The sequence below is a fragment of the Artemia franciscana genome, unplaced genomic scaffold, assembly GCF_032884065.1.
Source record: "Artemia franciscana unplaced genomic scaffold, ASM3288406v1 Scaffold_2104, whole genome shotgun sequence".
NCBI lineage: Eukaryota > Metazoa > Arthropoda > Branchiopoda > Anostraca > Artemiidae > Artemia > Artemia franciscana.
Window position 1 is genome coordinate 254 of NW_027063116.1, and position 14937 is coordinate 15190.

At 34.6% G+C, this 14937-nt stretch overlaps 1 long non-coding RNA gene across 1 annotated transcript in view; it reads right to left on the reverse strand.

Annotated features, from left to right (window-relative positions):
* Positions 1-6219: 6219 nt before the first annotated feature.
* Positions 6220-14937, reverse strand: part of LOC136042833 (uncharacterized) — a 29362-nt gene continuing 20644 nt past the window's right edge. The window contains exons 2-3 of the long non-coding RNA XR_010621456.1: positions 12278-12355; positions 6220-6493 (exon numbers count right to left, since the gene is read on the reverse strand). This is a non-coding gene — a long non-coding RNA (uncharacterized LOC136042833). The remainder of the gene's footprint in view (positions 6494-12277; positions 12356-14937) is intronic.

Sequence of the window (14937 nt, forward strand, 5' to 3'; positions counted from 1 at the left end):
CAGTCGCAACATCCCTTCAACTCAAACGCCTTCCAATAATAGCGCCACTGCACTTCAACCAATCAAGCCTAACTCCAGCTCAACAAGCCCCATACAGCAACGTCAATATTGACCCCCTCAATACAAGAGATCAAAGAGGCAATCGAGAAGCTGAGGAATCACAAGGCGTCAAGCACTGACTCCACCACAGCCGAAGTTCTAAAAAGCTTCTCCTATTCTCACTGAAAACTCCAGACGATCTTCTGATCAATGTGGTCCCATGAACAGTTTTTCTAATAATGGCAAGATTCACTTATAATGCCAGTGTTCAAGAAAGGCAACCGCACTGAATGTAAAAATTACAGAGGAATCTCAATAATCACAGTTGCGGGAAAGATCTTTCCAACGATCCTGCTTAACCGATTCCGCAACAAAAGAACCCAATCCAACTAATCTGGTTTCCGAGCCGGCACGGGCCCTATTGAACAACTCTTCACCCTGAGACATATTTCTGAAAATAAAGTCGAGCATCAACAAATCACTGTCTTCATCGACTTCAATACGGCATTTGATTCAGTCATGCGGGGAGACATTTGGATGGTGATGGAAGTGGATTGTGTCCCACCTAAGATCATACGACTCATTCAGGTTTACTATCAACACACAAGAGCCTGAATCCAGGTCAACGGAGAAATTTCCCCGCTATTCGATATCCCCTTCGGTGTGAGGCAAGGGTGTATACTCTCTCCCGAACTATTCAATTTTGTCATCGATTGGGTAATGAAAAAAGGAATGCTAAACATCGAAGGAATCAAGGTTAGCCCTGATTTCAATACCACCAACCTGGAATATGTCGAGGATGGTACTCTTCTTGGCTAATCCGTTTGTGAAGCTCAGAGCATGCTTCTGGAAGTCTCGGAGGTTGCTGCCCCAGTGGGGCCCAAGAGTAATATTGACGAGGCTAAAGATATGTTTAATACCCCAGATATGAACTCTACACCTATAACACTTGACCAAAGGCTGATTGAAGTTGTCAATAAATTCAAGTGTCTCGGATCGTAAATCTACACCAACGCCGGATGTAGCGAAGAAACCTAATTTCGCATTGCATCAGCTTCCGCTGTCTTCGCACAGCTATGGAAGCCACATAGCAAAAGGAGGGAAATCCACAGTAGAACAAAAATTCCATATTTACGATGCCCCAGTCCAATCTGTCTTACTGTACAGCTGCGAGACATGGCCCTTAAAAGTCACCGAGGAGCACACCCTCAACACTTTCGAACACAGATGCCTGAGGGGCATATTGGGGTTACGCCTCTTCAAACGAATCCGAAATATGATCATCCGCCAAAGATGTGACCAGAAGTACGACATCACAACTATCATTCGACGCCACCGCTTGTCCTGGTTTGGCCATGTTTGCCAAAAACGACCAAGAGTTTTAAAAATCAAAGTCTACACTGTGAACCAGTGCCTGACTGGAGGACAAGCCAAAACTTGGCTCAACACCGTCAGATCTGACCTCGAGCAGATAGGTGGTTTCCGCAGGCATGGTTGCAGATGGGACCCTTCACAGCTTGAAATTGTCACCCCATTAACCCAAGACCATAACTTGTGAAATTCAAGAGTCTGTCTGTTCTTGCTGCAAGGGAAAGCTACATAGCTTGTGGTCTGATCCAAGTACAAGTAAGTACGTAAGTACAAGTAGTCTTATTCTTCCTCTGCACCGCTATGCTGATTAAATCCTATTTTTCGGTCTTTTCCTCACCATCATCAGTAACTAAACAATTTTTATTCCTATTTAAACTACCAGAGATAAGTCTTATGCATCAAACTTTAATTAAGTATACAATTCCGCCATACCACTTTTGCATTCATTGATAGCAGTGAGAAAATGGGAGGGTATGTTAACGAACCCACAAATTGTACTAACTTCGTTAAAAAAAAAAAAAAAAAAAAAAAAAAAAAAAAAAAAAAAAAAAAAAAAAAAAAAACCAGCAACATAAGGCCCACCCTACCCTGAAAGGCAGCTACCCTAATTAATCATGGCAAAATTCTCCTAAGCTAATCTACGCCCATATTGTACCTATTAGATTTCGAATGTCTTGGAAAAAAATTGATTAATTATCACTAATAGAAAAATTTCTCCTTTAATCCAATCATTAACTTAAATTACGTCAATTATTCAATTTCCACTTAAAATTTCTGTTTTATTAGTAGAGTCACTAGACGCTACACTGCAATGGTGCTTAAATTACGTCAATTATTCAATTTCCACTGGAAATTTCTGTTTTATTAGTAGAGTCACTAGACGCTACATGCAGTGGTGCTTATAGTTTTCAGTACCAATCTCTCCATTTTAAATCGCCAAAGATCCAAGCTTCCCATCCTCTTTAGTCTAAGGTCAACTATACTAATGCATTGTCTTATTTATCCATATTTTGCTTGAATTCCACAGATGACTTTGTGATTTCGAACCACAAAAACGGTGATCTTAATAAAAAAAAAAAACGCAAGAGAATTACACATATTAACAGTAAATAGGGACTCAAACTACATAGTCGTCGAATTGAAGTAATTGCGGTATCACATAGAAGCCCATAAAGATTGTCGCAAAATATAAGAATGAAAATTCAAGCTGGCCTATAAGAGGACAGAAAAAAAAAATCTACGTTGTCTAGCAATTCCTAGCTTGAACTAAAACGCTGTTCTTTATCCAGTTTATCTCTGTAACAACAATAAGCAACAACGCTGCTAGTTTTTATTTTAAAAGCGTCTCTACTTTTTTATTTTGCTTGGTGACACTATATTGTCCGCGGCACTGGTAGTTTACAACGGACATTCCAGCCATGCTACAACCTCAAACATCCAGTTGTCTATTTGATTTGGCATTCAAATATTTGCCCAAGAAGACACCAATATCTATCTTAAAAGAAACAAGAGAAACACGCTAAAAATATTTTATTTTCATTAAAGAAAAATGAAGAAAAACAAGTTACAGCGAATAGGCTACATATGGTTAAACTTTGACTGTGCCACTACTAAAGGAACGGTTAAATTAAATTGAAATAATTTCGAAAACACTCTTTCCACAAAAATCCAGGCATGGAAACAAAATACTTTCTCTGTTACACTGTAATATCAAGGGAAACTAACGTTTGCCTAAGATTAAAAATGCATCATGTTACGTTGAATGTTCCTAATCTGGAATTGGGATGCATTCAAGATAATTTAGGAGGGGGGGGGGGAATATCTTTACCAACATCTAAAGTAGGGGGAGGAGGAAAAATTTTTTGTTTAAGTTTTTGACAATAATACTAAAAAAGGATTTTCAGTGAAACTATCCCCCAAAAAAGGCGTTTTTCAGAATCTGAAGTTTTGGGGGAGCAAAAAAAGAGAAAAAAAGTTCCCTCCCATCAACTGACCCCACTGTGGGAGGCACCATTTGAAGCTGACTAAATTCAACGATATAACATGATAATATCAAAGCAGCAAAATGTGCATAACTTCAAAGTAATGAACAATTTCAACTAATAAAAAATAATATTGAAAACAAGACATAACATACTTAGATTCTCATGTGAAATCCTTGACAAGCTTCACTCTCCAGTACGAGATACCATAGTAAATGTTATTGAGCCGCAAGTGACCCACAGAAAGTATTCTAGTGAGAATTTCTGTAAAATCACTGAGCAAAAATACAGGCGTGTCGGTAAGCAAATTTCACAACTTAAAATTTCCGTGGCATAAAGACCTTAAGTTCCTTCAGTGAGCCTTTACGAAAAAAAAGTGATCTATGTGTAGTTTTCAAAAAGTATGCGACGATCGCACACATTTATGAATGAGAAATTCTTATAGGGCCGTCTATACTTGTTTTTAACGGAAACTATTCAAACAAAGACGTTGTACATCGATGCTAAAAATTTATAAGAAAACAGATAAAGTTTTTCAACGTAGATTTGAAACAACTTTCGAATTTAATTTAAAAGTGCCAAAAAGAGTCCTTGAAAATTATAATATTGTGAATATGATATAACTATATCAAATACACATATAACTGTTACAGATAAAACGTATGGCTTACATTTTAGCTCGAGTTAATGTATCAGCTAGCAATAAAAAAGAACTGGTTCTCACGAAAAAAAGAAGAAAAGACAAAGTTAAATCCACAAAAAGAAATCCCCAAAAAGTATTCAGATAGCTTTTAAATGATTCCAGATTACGGATATTCGACAAAATGATCCTTTTCATAAATAAAAAGAATTATCGTTTCTTTATTTTATTTTTTTTTATTTGGAACATACCTTGAAATCTACCTCCAGGTTTCAGAATGAGATGTTCGTCCAATCACCCTTAATATTCCATGGATTTGTCCTAAACAAGATAACATGTACCATATAAAACTCGGTTTAAACTAAAGGCAGAAAATGAAGTAAATTTTGTTAAATATACGGAAACAAAGAATAAAATTTGTTAAGGCTAGAAAAGAAACAAATATTCTGTTTTTTTTAAACAATTTTAATTTTAGTATAGTGTGGTAATTACTTACCCTTTCTAGTGGCAAAAGAAAAAATAACCAAGTAAAAAAAAAAATTACACCAAAACTATCCCGGTCTACCACTTACTATAGGAGTCATTTCTTACAACTACCCCTTTTCTCACCATCATAACTAATTCAGGCTAGGAAAGACGGGTACCCAATTTTGAGTTAAGGGGGGTTGAGCTTGTACTCAAACATGATTCTGGATTTTTTTGAACATGCTAACGCCTGTATGACGTCAGGTTGCGGTATCTTCAGTAGTAAGGATGCCCAGCAACGTCGAGATGCACTATATCTCTATTTGTTAAATTTATGTTACAATTGGCTTAGTTCTTCTGGGAACATCATACAACCTTCTGGACAATGTTTGATATATGGAGGTGCAGAGTACCAGATAAAGTACGCACATCTAAAACCATAGGTATCCGGATTTCTGTCGTGCATAATGCTTTGAATATGCAGAAAAATACATGCGTCTAAATTATCACCTACTTATTTATGAAGAATTACAACATTCAATATCCATCATAAAATCAAGAAGATACTATTTCTAAATAACTAACAGGTCTTGTATTAACTAATAAACCATTTAAACGGCATCAATAAAGCACGTAAATGCTTACATAAATGTAATACATTTTTTCCGCTAACTTGAATATAGTACTTTGTGGCGCCTGGAGAGTGGTTTAAGGAAAACGTTATTCAATTCATGAACAATATGCGGACTTGTAATTACTGCCATTTTTATTCTGTCTCTCCTAAATCATATACACGGACATCCAAAACTCGACTTAATGCATATGAACAAAAGTGTATCCGGTGGTGGGGTTCTATGGGATCAAATCAACCCCTCTCCGAAAGAACTACGATAGAGATCCTTCAGAACCTTTGATGACGTATAAAACATTAAGTAGACGTTTCATCTGCTTTGTCTTTATTACAGGGACAGGTAGCAAGCCTCTCGCTCAACCTTGCCGAAGCAGAAGCCCCGGACTCTTCACTGCCAAACAAAGCATGACTTCACTATGCTACCACCAGATTTGAAGGTACTAAGATTGTAAAAATTTGCTATAAAATTGCAAAGAAACGTGATATTTTACGATTGTGACTGGAAATATCATTTTTCTAATAAAGAAATATGCAACTAAAAAGGTATATATAATTTTTATAATTCTCTTGTTTTTTGCCCATGAGATTCCTACATATTTAAATGAATTTATGACAGTAAATATAAGGAAAAATTTTGAAAATTTTAGTTGTAACATTTTTACTGAAAATTAAAATTTCACACTCAGTATCAAAAGGAAACTACGCAATTTTAACATAAAAGTAACGCAATTGCTAATGATGGTGAGGAAAAGTTGGCTGTAACTAATTAATCAATTAAGCGAGATTGAGCTGAGATTAGCAAATTGCATTGGCTGGACCACACTCTAGATTTAGAGAGCATTTCTCAATATCGTGGATCAGAAAGCCTTGGTGTCACCCAGAATTACTAAAAAAAAGAAACAACTTTTAAATAAAAAGCAAAGCTATTGTTAAGAATAGTTGTTCTTGTTATGAATTCCACCTATCCCAATTTCCATGTCTCCACCTATCACATTCTTCACACCTGGAAACACAAACAAAATAAAAGCTTTAGAGGGAAAAAAAACCACCAGTTACACAAATAAATTGATGATAAAGTGATCATCCTAACCTCTAAGTATCCAACATTACAATAAATTCAAATAAACAAATTCAAGGACAAAAGTTGCAACTATACAGCACATGGAAAATAATTGTAGATAAAATCCAACTGAAACTGGCAAATTGCGTTTTTATTATTTATGACAGGAGAATAGTTCAATTTTGTGCATACAGTAAACAACTGTAGACACACGAGTAATAAGATTAATCACCTGTATCTTTGAGGGTACTCTCTCAAGTTTGAGCTATATGTTCAATGCTGGCAAATGTTTAACCAAGTTCAACCTAAAAAGAAAAACAAAATTAAAAAAAAGATAGCCTTTTTTAAAAAGATGAATAACATATCTAAGCAAAACCACAGTGTAGCCAAGAAAAAAAAACAGCAAAATGAAATGAAGAAGAAAACAGAAAGACCACAAGAATAAATGCTCATTAATGAAATACTAAATATTAATTTTTTTATTGTAATTGAAACAAAGCGAAAACAATAATACACTACAAAACCAGTTCCAGCCAATGTAGTCGACAAAATCAAACAAAAGCTAAAGTGGCAGATCTAAGGTAAATAAACTAAAAAAGAATTCTCTTATGGAAGAGAATTAAACAAATATTCCTAAAATACCGTTTGATTCTTATACATAGTGGGGATTAGAGGAATTTCTAAGGGGTTGGAGGAGTTTCGAAATATGAAGGAAGTATATTTCCGCTATCGTAATTTTTGCAGGAAAGGTGAGTGGGGAAGGGGGGCCGTCCTAAACACTAATTCCGAGGGGGAATCCATATCTGCAGGTACAATGTGATTGGTAAATGCTGTTTTTAAACACTCTTCATTATATTTTCCAAAGATTGAGGAAAGTCAGAAAAATGTACATAGTAGGTACACAAAATGCGATACAATTTCGTATTTTTCAATGCCTTAAAAAATAACTCTTCTTCGTCCTTTTCCGTTTTTCACCCCAATTGGACATTTGGTACCAATGAAGTAATGAAGCAGATAATAATAGGGTATAGAAATGTACTTGAGATTGGCTAAGGGTATTTAAATCCCCTCTTTCATTTCGAAGAAGCGACATTTTTGGGAAAACCCGAGAAAATGGACTAAAATATGTAATACATCGGACACTCGGTCCCTAGATTCACACTGCTGCGTACCAAATGTGAGATTTCAAAATAACATCTTTTTATGACCAAATATCTAGATGTCTTACGTTTTAGTGTTTTATTCCCAAAATACTCAAAGGAAGCGAAGACAACGACTGTCCTAAAAGGAAGCAGAGAATGTCTCCTGACCTCCTTTGTGTCCGTACATGAATTCACTGCGCAAGAACGAGACTCACACAGTATGTTACATAAAAGGCAATTTTGCTCAATTGGGACTGAAGGTGCAATTGGGATATAGATCATCATCTATATCTACGATGGAAGAAGTCAGAATGGTTCAATCAAAATTTAAGCACGGAGAGTATCAAACTTAAATGGTTTGCCCATTGCACCTCAGGTTTTGAGAGAATATCACCCAGGATTTTCATATATAACCCTGCCAGAAAGTATAAATGTAAATCAGGTATTGTCACTCGTTTAGTTATCACTACTTTTTTTTTACTTTTTATAACCAATTCTTTTGACTTTGATGATAGTAAAAACAATAACATTGTTTGAAACAAAAATCATCTTACGATACCAAAAATAACTCTTAATTTATACAAGTTACAGCAAATAGTTCTTGAAGGAAGAGAGTTTGTGACTGCTTGATGTGAACGTAATAGGCAAATGAATAAAAAAGAGATACGTTTAGTATCTTAGTACCGTTTAGTATCGTTTAGTAATTTAGTACCTTAAAAAAAGACAAAAAAACTGATTGCTTCCATTGGCATTCAGCAGTATTCAGATTAATGTATCATTTTTTTTTTTCACATATTACCCTTAGGCTTAGAGACAAAATTTATATAAAAAAAGAACAAACCAAATCAAATGAACTAAATTATAGAAGATACTTGGAGAAACCATATCAAAGGTACGATACCACAAAAATAATATTTATCACTCAGTTTAAAATAGATCTTAATGTCACTTATTAATAAAACTAAAATTAATTCAAAATGGGGCCCCTGATAACTAAAAAATCAGCACCTGACTGAACTTGCCCATGGACAAGGTTGAAGCTCGTAAGAAAGCTTTCATTACGGGAATAGTGTTACAACCAGATTAGTTGTTTTTCCTTGCATATATATCCTAGGACGATGCTTCTAATCATTTAAGTCCACTTGTTTGAGTCACAATTCAAAACAGTTAGGAAGTTTCTAACCACTTCCACTCTAATAAATTATAGCAAATCAATGTCCGAAAATAAACGAAGATGCTAAAAAAAAACTAAAAGTTTTTTTTATTTACAAATTATTGTTTATAATATAATAAAATTTAATTTTTCAATTCTGTATTGCATAAGACCGTATCTAATGAAGACATTGGGCAGAAAGAGGAATCACAAGATTTCTGATTAGAATATATACCTCCATTTATCTGTTGCAATTATATTAGCTCATTTTATTTCTAACCACAATGATTCTAAATTTTTATGATAGCCTAATGGAAAGGGATTTTCGGGCAAAAATCCTTAAGTTCAGTCATGCTCAAAAATAAACAAGCAAATCCTATTTCAGTACATTTCATATATTTTAATCTAATCTATTCCACCCTCTTCAACTTAGAAGCTGTTAAACTAAGCAAGAAAAATTATTCAACAAGAATATCTTTCCCGACAATAAAAAAAAAAAAAAAAAATCAACATGGCCATAATGACATAGGAACTAGCAACACAATGGTATTAATACCAATCTTTACCTTGACATCAACCAATACGCTTTGGAGGCAAAAAACTTTAAAAAAAAGTAGTCATTTGACCATTGCTCATGGATCAACTGTGTATTAATACAAAATAAATACCTGGAGTAAATTCATACTGATATCCGAGAAAAGCGGACGCTGTAATCACATGAAAAAGATGGTCCCATAGGGTCACTTATTTTCGGAGAAGATAAATTACTGGTGTACATAAAAAGACAATAAGTGAAAAAAACAGACAAACCATGAAAACAAAGCTGTTAAAAACCGTTCAGTTGAAAACTATATTATTGAAATGCCCAATTTTAATCAGTTTCATAGGGGAACTTTCAACTGAACATTTTTATTCTCTTTACTTATCTTTTTGTTTTATGATGGTTATCTAACTACTAATGAATTGCGTTCAATGTTCTGATTTAAGTTAAATTTTAAATTTAAGTTAATTACAGTAAAACAATAATTGTAAATTCTAAGTTTGAAGATCTGAAAACAAATTTCCCCTAATGACAATACACACTAGAGCTGCCATGAAAAACAATCGAAGAAGTAGCAAAAAAAAACATAGAAAAAGAGGGAGGAGTCTAACGGGGATTGGGGGCTATTATAAACAAACAATAAGTATAAAAGCAAAGGAAGTATATAAATCCAAAAAGACAGAAAAAAAACAGATTTAAATAACATCAGAGAAGTTTAGGGTTTTTGACATTTTAAGATGACCGAATGTCCGTTTCATCTCTCATTCATGGAAGGACACATAGCAACCTAATTTCTTCTATAAGTGATTGACTAACAGGGCCGTTCTTAGGGTTGGCATTTAAAAAAATATTTGCTGCGTGAGCTAGCCCTAAAACATTTCGATTTTGATTTTATTCCATATTTACATTCTTTTTAAGAAATATGTTAAATCATGGTATCAAAAAAACTATCGATTTTTCGTTTCTTCTCATTTAGTTCAACTTCAGTATTAGAAAGAGATAGATATAAAAAAGTTCGTTCCCCAGCAGCTAAAAAAAAAGAAAGTACTTTTCAACCAGCCGGCTAGTTGTATATTTAATTTTAGTTTCATGGATTTTCAAATTCCCCAGACATTAATTACTTTTATTATTCATTTAACCGTCTTTAATATACTCTAACCTATTTAATTTTCATTTGAGTAATAATAAAACAATTGATAATACTTATTGACTTTTTTCATACAAAGAAAAAAAAATATCCAAAGAAAAACTAGGAGTAACCTTTAAAGCTCTCAATTTAGGTTGTACATTGAAACCTATAAATCTTGAAAATCTACTAAAATAGCTTCAAAGTTTTTCCAAGTCTCTAGTTAGCTTTCTAAGTATTTGGTAAGAAAGCTTACTAAGCCTCTTTTCCTTACATTTACCAGTCAGAGTTAAATCCGCTAAACAAGAATATGTTGCGATTTGGAATATTATAACTGAAAATGTGAATAAAATGAAATTTGAAATAACGCACATGTTTCAATAGAGCTTAAGTGTGAACGCACCAGACAAAGCATGGTAAGAAAAATAAATAAACAAAGAATTAATTAAAACCTCTTCATAAAGTGGAAGCACTATAAAAGGTGGCAAAATCTCCCGTTCTCTTAAAATTGTCCTCTTGTTTGTTCTTCTTTATTTCATTCAGTCTTCTCTTCATCTTGTTTTCTTTTCGGCAGTGAAGGTTGTTGGAGCTAGGACCAAAATATTCAGCTTCTTCCCGTGTCACCGATAAAAATCAACCTGATTGACATAAACAACCACATAGGCTACAATCTATTTTATGTATCTATGGTCGCTAGGACATCTATTATTTTTTTAAAGTTATGATACCAGGCGTTTTTAGTTTTCTTTCGATGCAAAATGAACAAATTAGTGTACTCTAGGTTTAGAGACGAGTTTGTCTCAAGGGCCTACAATTCCTAACTTCCAGTAAAACGAATTTTTGATTCTGAATTCTGCTTCACATTGTGACGACATATTTGTTTTTGCACTGTATCAAAATATGTAAGCAGTATCACGATTGGGTTTAACCAAAAAAGAAATCAACATCAAGATTTGCCGGAGAGTCCCCTTTTTTAATACATATTCCCAAATTTAATTCCCTTCTAATTTGAACTCTGAAGTTAATAAAGGTCAGGTATCGACAATCAGCTGAAACCTTAAATATTATCCAACTAATAAAGGTGTTTTGCTGAAAATTAAACACTTCAAAGTCGGTTCTAAAAAATTGTCTGTTAAACATCCAAAACCAAACTGTGCCTTTTTTTTCAGTTTCATAAAGAAAAACCAACCAATTACATCAAGTTTGGATGTCAGAAAACTCTTCATAGAATAATAATAATTATAAAAAAAAAGTTGGACCCTGGTTTTCCTTTTGTTTCTAAGCCCTAAAGAGAAAAGAAAAACCAAAGAGGTTTAAATTCAATCGATTTGGCAGATAATTTTTCTGATACTGACTTCGAAATACGACACTAGACCCTTAAAGTCCAAACCGGCGGTGCTGATCTCCTTTTCGAGACCCTTCAGCCAGGAAGTGCTCTAGGGGATTAAGAGCCAGCAATTCTGTGCTTTCGCACACCGTTCCTGCTTACCTTCCCCAAATTTCTCCAGTTAACCATTTAGAGCTGGGTCGACTCTAGCTGAACTGACAGAATCATGTCACTGACCCCAATCCCAAACTTTATAACTGGCCACATCAGGAATAAAACCTCACCCTCGGAAAACGAATTGCAAAACCTAGCGCGCCAAACACTCAGTTAGGACCTTCCTGATTCTAATTATTGTTCTCATTAACTTTGAATTAAAATAAAAAAGCAAACATTCCCTAAACCTAGAGCTGTTCTCTTTTTTTGTTGCCTAGTTGAGTGAAAAACTGCAACAAAACAACCCTTGAAATTTTTTTTAGTCTATTAGATACATTAATGACAGTTGGTAGGTAATTCTCATAATCATTTCCGAGCGTCACTGGTTTACTCTTCTGGTAAAAGTTTCCCAAAAAGCCAATCAGATGTTTAAAATAATATTTGTGCATTGAAGCATAAAAGGGAATTCAGTAAATTCTAGCACTTAATAGTTTCAAATTTAGATAATTCGCAAAGAAAGAGGGTTACAAATAGGCCAAAGATATAAAATATAAAAAAAGTACCTCTGAATATTTATTTTTCATTGTATCACGTCAGTTATAACCGTGGACACAGGAATTCATTTGACCTATAAGAGTTACACTTACCTTTTGTAACAGCTAGACACTCTATACAAAATTTTTTCATCCACCTTTTAATAGCGGCGACGATCTCTCGAACGACTCCTGAAAATACCAACACTTATAATTTCTGCCTGCTTTTGTTTGTCTTAAGGTCAACATTATACTAGAAACGGCTTTATACATTGTCAAAATGTTCTGGGGACAGTATGAGTATTAACCAGAATATTTCACATCTTTTTATTTTCTTTTTGTAAAAAATTATGTCCCTAAAGTTTAATAGGAACGAGTTAGTTGTTCGCAGAACCACATAAATTTATTTCTACAATATAATGTTTTAATGTACAATCAAAGAGCATATATAACTTAAGTGTGGAAACTGGGGTTAGTGTCGATAAAAAAGAACTCCGACACCATCTAACTTCAGGCATTTCTTTTTAGAAACTAAGATCAGACACTTATTATTAGAGTGACTTTGCCAATTACATAGAGAAAGCACAAGAAATACCAAACCCTAGATGCCACTGGTATTCTTTTTTTTTTGCCGAAACCAGCACCAGTTCCATATCTTGTCAGCTCTTCTTCTACTGTTTCAGCAAACGAGGGCTTTTCAGTCAAAACCATTCAGCCCTTTTGCTTTTGATTCCCTCTGTGAGATGAACAGAGCTACTGAAGTGGTTGCCTCTTATTTATCTTGAATCGACTTGGATTTCTCTCAGTAAATCTATTGATTCTAGGAGTTGAAATATAACAGGATGAACATTGAACATGAACATGGACGAATTCTATGATAAATTTTAGAAAGGTGCTTATTAGAGAAGGGAGATAAAATTGGATTATTCTTATTTAACAGTACCTCTGTTAATCTCCAGCAGTATATGTCTCAAATGGGGATTGGTTTCCCACTTGGCTGGTCCATATTTAAGCATTCTTTGCAATTTCATCCAACTTACGGTTACCAGTTATACCTGAGTGGCTTGGAACATACTGAAGGGAAGTTCTTATGCCTCTTGAAGCAAGATTATCGATAATACTAAGACAATGAAAAGTGTCTATATTCATCTTATACTGAGAAGCTGAAGCCAGCAACTTTAGGCTTGAAAAAGAGTCAGAATAAACTACAATATTTTGTAAATTAGCAATCAAAGGCTGATTATTCATGAGGTGCTCTTATGCTATAATTATGGCATTTTACTCTGCATACATAACATTACACTACACTTACCACCTTCTCATTCATTTTGGACCCATCAAAAAAATGGAAATGGTTGTATATGTAACTGTATTAATTTCAGCTTTTTTTTCTGGACGAAAGCAATGGGGGTAAATATTTTAGTCCACTTTGAGAAATGATTGTTTACTGTGAGGATTGACCAACTCCATGGGGGGAGAGGGGGGGCTGAATGTCGATGCAATAGACTTTGCTGGCACTGGGAATTTCTTCTGGGTTTTGGCATATTCATTTGTAATGCCTCTATGCATGGATGGATTTCTTATCCGGTTACGCAGGGTATGTGAGCTATTGGCTGAAGTTCTTGTCAGATAGTTTATCAAAAGAAATTTTAGTCTTTCATTTATTATTGATAATCCACTCTCAGTAGGCAGAAACTTAGCACTTTTTGGTTTCCTAAGACCCAATATGAGACGGATTATATCATTTTGTGTAGTTTCAATTCGAAACTACACAAAAAGTTTCTAAGGTGGAAATCAAGTTTTTGGTCAAGTATGAGCCCCACGCAATTAATTTGATTGTCCTCTGGAATAACTCGTTCATTTAGAGTTAATCTTGCATTAACATTATTTCGCTTATGGTGGAATCGGATGATTTTCGACTTGGTGGGTACAACGGGTAAATACAATTTTTGAGAAAAATTTCCAAACTGGAAGTGACTTTTGCAACTTTGAATGTGCAATCTCAAAGGTTTTGCCAGTTGCCCATACTACCAGATCATTAGTATATTGTAAATTGGTGGGTGAGAGGTTCATTCCCAAGAGAAATAGGGAGAAGAGGAGGGAGCTCAGGACTGCACCCTCTGGAAGACCTTTGGTTATTGTAGTTTTGGGCGAGGAGGCTGAACCTACACAAAAAATGAAACTTCGATAGCTTTGACAGTAATCCAAGACTTTCAAGTTTAGCTAAAAGAATGTAGTGGTCGATATTATCATATGCCCCTTCAAAGTCTAGGAATGCAGCAAAGAGGACATTATTTTTAAATCGGGATGTTGAGGAGTGGCGTTTCCTGAAACCAGTTTCAGTATAAGGTATCATATCATTCTTCTCAACGAGTCATATTTGGGTTTATTTTTCTTTTAATATTGGTAGGAAGAATAAACATTTCCAAACATTAAGAATGTGGATGAAGTCCAGGCATGATTTAGGTGTTCCTGCTTATAAGAAGGGGTGAGATTCTTTATCCATGTAGGGTGCATGTAGATACTAGTAACATTGGCCCTACTATGTTGTATTGCATTATTTAGTTCATTAATTGAAAATGGACGGGTTATATACTCTGATCCTGGGGAGGAGATATATGGAATTTATCAGTAATGGGGTCGTGATGCTGTCATTATTTGATGCTAGCCTATTTGAGAAAAGAATTGCAAATAATGTTGACTTTTCATTAACATTATGATAATAGCTATTATTATATAATAGCTCATACTGGAGTGGGTTGGAAGATTTTCCC